This window comes from Camponotus vicinus, unplaced genomic scaffold (genome assembly GCF_025532165.1).
Source record: "Camponotus vicinus isolate PSW18456_S1 unplaced genomic scaffold, iyCamVici1.0 SCAF_4, whole genome shotgun sequence".
Lineage (NCBI taxonomy): Eukaryota > Metazoa > Arthropoda > Insecta > Hymenoptera > Formicidae > Camponotus > Camponotus vicinus.
In genome coordinates this window covers 14,590,850-14,596,849 of record NW_028141976.1, presented here as the reverse complement: position 1 = coordinate 14,596,849, position 6,000 = coordinate 14,590,850, and the positions used below count along the sequence as shown (strand labels likewise).

Below are 6,000 nucleotides of genomic sequence, written 5' to 3'. Positions count from 1 at the left end.
GTCTGGTTCCCGTCCATCGTGCTTGAATCGGAGCACGTCGCGGGACCGCAGCGGGGGCCCGCATCCTTCGCCGGTGATCTCGGACCACGTTCTTGGACCACGCGACGCTTGGCGTCGCGCCGCCGCATCGGGAAAGCAACAGGTAATATATATATATATATATATATATATATACATGCATGCACGTAGTTCCGCGTGAGATTCCTCGAAGCTGCGCGCTCGCGCGCGCATGTTCTCGATCGCAGATATCGCGCGAGGCTCGGCGAGGCTTGACTCGACTCGACTTGGCTCGGTGGCGGCGTCGACGGCGCGCTCGCCTCTTTCATCGCGGAAGAGACCTGGCGCAGGGGAGATAAGACGGACGCATCTCGCGTCGCGATCGGCGAGCCGAGCGTTTTGTAGGCGAATGCGATGGGACGAGATGGGATGGGGTTCTCTCGCGGAACGGACCGAGTCTTTGTGCCAGGAAAAGGCGCGAGTCATAGTTTGCCGACTCCTGGTGAACGCTGGGACGCCGATGCGAGTCATGCGAGGCTGAGCCGCTGCGCCGGGGATTTTAATGGCCCCCTGTCAGGGATCTTTAACCCTAAACTTGACAGTGTATCCCGCAACAAACAACTTTATTGTCCGCCGTCTGGATTTTTGATTTCTTATTTATATACGATTGGAGCGCGTCGCTGTTAAAATTCTTTGGATTAAAAATATATTTTTTAGATATATTTGTATATGTATATTTTATTTCTTTTATGAATAGTAAATTATAGAAAAATTGCGCCAATAGTTTCTCATTATATTTATGATTAAAACATATAGTCTTTATCTTTTCAATATGACATTATTTTTAACTTGTTTTCTTTGTCAAGTTTCGGGTAAATTTTTATAGTTTTCAGTTGGTATCAATTTTCATAAATATTTTTAATCACTTTAGCCTAGTAGAAATGTAAATGATTATTAATAAAGTTTTTAACATTTTTCAAATTATTAAAGTTTAATATTAAAATTTAATATTATAAAATATTTAATCTCTCTCTCGGCAAGAGAACATTTATTTTCTTGACGAAAATTTCTTTCGAGTTGCATATACTGTCCGTTTGATAAGAGCGTATCTGGCATAACTAATAAAACAATTTATTGTAATAAATTGGAAAAAAATACTACTCGATTAAAACTGCGATGCTTTATTATTAATTAATAAAGTCCAGTCGCCTTCATTATCAATCATCCTCTGGCATTTCCGAGGCACATTTTTCATGAATTTTATAGCATATTCTTGAGATAAACATTTCCAGATTAATCGAGTTTGTCAAACTAATTACATTTAGGTTCAAGTGATGGATTATTTGCTCGAGAGAAAGTTTCGTCAGAAAAAATTACTGTCCCAATCGCGGTTCATATTTTCTTGCGGCCAAGCTATTCCTTTTCGGGCAGTAGTTTCTTCATTGTGCTTCGATATTTCACATTATGGATAGATAGGTGTTTTTTTATTGTGTCACGTGATATATTTATATTTTTTTAGCACACACTACCGCTTGTTCGTCTCACCACGAGTGTTGTTTGCGAACCATATGATCAATTTATCTTCTTTTTTTCGTTGTTTTCGTGTAGAGTCACATTTCAGTAAGTCATCGATATTTTTCATTCCTATACTCTTATCAAACATATTGCGTATGTTGCTGCTTGAAAAAAATAGAAACGCATTTACATTTAAACTATTTTTATTCATATCCAGGCAACGTGTGAGATTCAGCACTAGACCCTTTACAAAATTAAAGCATTAATCAAAATTTATATAATCTCCCTTCCCTTTCTCCGTTTTTTAATGTTGCTCAAAATTACGTTTAAATATTTTTATATGCATCGTAATATAAGATACATTTTCTCGTAAAAAAGATAACGTTGCTCTACATTTATCATACATTTGGGCGAACATAAGGATTAATTTACGAGTGAAACCTCTTTTTTATCAGAACCGTCTAAAGAAGTCTCGATCATTTATTTCTCCATCATATATGCGCGAGTAAAAGTGTAATCGTTAAAGACTTAATCTAGCCAGAAAGTTCCTCTCCAAAAACGCGAAAACGAGCAGCCCCTTTTTTAATGTTGCTCAAAATTAAATATATTTACGTATTTTACGTTTAAATATTTTTACATGCATCGTAATATAAGATACATTTTCTCGTAAAAATTTCCCTTCTTTTTCTCCGTTTTTTTATATGTTACTCAAAATGAATACATTTATGTATTTTACGTTTAAATATTTTTATATGCATCGTAATATAAGATACATTTTCTCGTAAAAAAGATAACGTTGCTCTACATTTATTATACATTTGGGCGAACATAAGGATTAATTTACGAGTGAAACCTCTTTTTTATCAGAACCGCCTAAAGAAGCCTCGATCATTTATTTCTCCATCATATATGCGCGAGTAAAAGTGTAATCGTTAAAGAGTTAATCTAGCCAGAAAGCTCTTCTCCGAAAACGTGAAAACGAGCAGTCCCTCGTACCACCTGCACGGCGGTCTCGAAGGGTCATTCGGGGGAAGAAGACGAGCAGAGGGCAAAGAGAGAGAGAGAGAGAGAGAGAAAGAAAGAGACAAACCACCTACTCTACCTCTCTTAGAACGTTAATTGGTCGTTTCACGAATTATAAAGCACAAGGGGGGCAGAACATTCGCGGGCACACTTGCTATCGCGTCCATTAACATGCCTGCGTTCGCGCTATCGCCGACGTCGTTTCTCTCGCTTAAACGTTAATGACGTAAAAAGATACTAATTACTCCGCTGCAGCAGCAGCTTCTTCGCCTCCTTCTTCGGGTCGCGTAGCCCGCTTTCCTTATTTCCCGCACGCGTTTCGCTTTCGGCCGAGAAATCGCGGAATTACGGTGTAATTATGTCGACGAGGGAGAGGGGAGGGTATTTATTTAGGTTTACGGCGCGCTGAGAAAGTCGAAAACTATGATTTTCGCGATTATTCCGCGCACAGACTCCGAAAATAACGGCGCCATCGACGGGACTCGTCGATGCGGAAAATTACACCTGGCGTGCGGGACACTCGTTGTTTACTCGGGACAACCAGTTCCCAAACTAGCCTGAGCTAATAACGCCCGCGGGATACGGACACCGCGAGTGCATAAATTATATATCTTCGCGCGTTGGATTGCGGAATTAATTTTCCCTCCGTGCACAGAAAAAAATAAGTGTCAAATCAAAATTTATATACTTAACTAACGCGTTCATTGTTTCGTATATACGCATCAATTTATAATCTTCTTAGAAGAATTTAATAATTTTAAATTTCAACAACATTACAGTCTTATTTTAATATTGTAATTGTCACCTCAAGAATATATAATTATTTTATTCTACTTTAGGAAAATTATAATCTTTGATTTAAAAATGTTATTTTCTATCTAACATTGTTTCTTTTTCATTCAAGGAAATTAAATCTTAAATCATAAGAATATATTTTTCTTGATCCATATAAAATGGCTTCATTCAAGTAAGCAATTATATTTTTCTTTAATTAACGCGATAATCTCATTTCAAGATTTCCATGTTAAAACTAAATATATTTTCAAAACAAGATTATCCTTTTTTCTGTGTGTATATGCGCGAGAAAGTGAACGATATTTTTCTTGATTGAATTATATAAAATGGCTTCATTCAAGTAAGCAATTATATTTTTCTTTAATTAACGCGATAATCTCATTTCAAGATTTCCATGTTAAAACTAAATATATTTTCAAAACAAGAATATCCTTTTTTTTCTGTGTGTATATGCGCAAGAAAGCGAGAACGATACCGTAAATTTTCGATAAGTGGCGCTCGATTCCGCGCGACACTCGATCGCTCGTGACGAAAGAATGCTTAGGAAGACGAGGTGATTCTCTTAATTAGTCCCCCTCTCGCGGTCTTTACACAGGTGGTGTTTTATTCGAGACGCTTCTTCTTTCGGAAGATAATTAGATTTTATGTCGAAAGTTAACGCGATACCTTTCGCAACATTTTTTTAGGCAACGATAATTATCTTTTTATACTTGTATTTTATGAGGAGAGAGATTTATCGATTACATATACATATGTGTATATTACTTAATCACGCGTGTTGACAAATCTCGTTTCTCGCGCAGCTTACGCATCTCTTTGAAATTTGACATTTACCAGCTTGTCGTTACGGATTCTATTCATGAAACTGTCGTTCGGACGCATGTCCGGATCCGTGCGTGTACAGTGGCAATGATTCGCATTATAGCATAGCATGGGCGCGGGATGCGAGAAACGTTGGTAAGCATGAGTCGACGATCGGCGGTAACTTTGCGTACGCTAGCGTCGTTAAGACAAAGCTCGAGGCGAGTACGGGTAGGCCGGCTTCCTGGTGATCGGTTATATAATACGGCGATCTCCCTGTTATTCGCGACCATTAACTTATGCACAAAGTAGCGGCCCTTAAGTGTATTCCTGCACTCTTCGTGTTGCAATTTTACCGTTGAAAACTGGAAGGGCGCGATGCTGTAATTGAAATACTCTGTACCTTAGAAACGTGATAATGGAAAAAAAATTTTTATTACATTTATTCTATTGCGTCGACATTTTGTGATAGAAAAATTTAATTTTTTTTTTTAATAGATGAAAGTATCAAATTTTAATTTTCTACAAATATTAGATAATTTGAATTATGAGAGAGATAAAACTAGTCTCTTTAAAAAAAATAATAAAATAAATAAAAAATAAAACAATAATAAAATAATAAATAATAAAAAAACAATGAAAAATCTATATTTATATAAATATGACATATTTTTTTGAAAATTTTGACATGAAAGAGATCATCGTAACGGAATAGGAATTAGTAGATCGCAGGTGCGTTAGTTGGTAAACGTAGACGCCAACAATACAATCGCTCGTAAATTTTCGTGAATCATGGACTCGTCGAACCTCGATAGAGATGTACATTTCGCGCGGTCAACACTCGAAATCTCTCTTCGCTCTGTGATCTAACGGCCCGCCAGTGACTTATGAACCAACACGGGAAGCTGCGGTCGTTCACTTGCCATGGAATAGACTTAACTTCTTGCGCGACTTCGCGGTCAAGGAACTGAATTACCGAGTGTAATTTGTAGCGGTGGAAAGACGCGAGCGTCAGCTGTAGCTCCGCGGAACATTCTATCATTCAATTCCGGTGATGCTATTAAATTTCAATGGCTTATTGTGGTCCGATGCAGGCAGGTGAAGCCTGGCGTCTTTTATCGCCGCCAGAGATTCCACGATTATTTGAATCGAGTTCAAATTGCAATTGTATCTGGCTTTTTGTAGGTGACATACAAGAGAGAGATAATAGAGGTATACGATGTACCGAGATAGTCGACACTCTCCCCCTTCTAATGCAGCGTAACGATATTTTCTATAATGCTTTGAGATGATTACTAAAATTATAGTCATATAATACAGAGTTATAATTTACAGGATCATTTATCACTTCCGTCAATCTGGATTATTTGTGTAATTATAGATTAGTCATTGAAAATTAAAAAGTGTATTATCAAGCCTCAGGAACAGTAAAATAAAATCGAATCGAGTTCAACTTTACAGAATTTTCATTTATGGATTGTGACTGTTTTTAAATTAAATAAAGGATAAATAAAGGATATAGAGATTATAATATGAAAATATAATAATTTATTTTTTTAAATTATTAAAAAATGCAGTTATAAAGACAGCAAACAAAAGTTTTTCACTTTTTCATCGAAACATTTGTAAGATTTGCATCGATATCGAGTTAAAGTAATATTAAAAATAGTGTGTACTACATTAATCAAATCTAAATTCTCCTTTAAGATTAAATAAACTTGAGAGCTCTGCTTGTTTAACTTAGCACCGCAGGTGCAGCTTTCTCATTAATTCTTGCAATCAAGTCAACGGTGCAGAAGCGCAAAAATTCCATTGACTGTCCGCTTATAATTCATGATTCCACTCTGTCATCACAGAGGCGGGCAATTT

General features: G+C 37.0%; 1 protein-coding gene across 1 annotated transcript in view; it reads left to right on the top strand.

Annotated features, from left to right (window-relative positions):
• The window catches only part of LOC145970171 (uncharacterized), a 61,098-nt gene continuing 55,098 nt past the window's right edge, over positions 1 to 6,000 (top strand). Inside the window, exon 1 of the mRNA XM_083096701.1 lies at positions 1 to 142. The gene's annotated coding sequence lies outside the window, so the exon portion shown is untranslated. The remainder of the gene's footprint in view (positions 143 to 6,000) is intronic.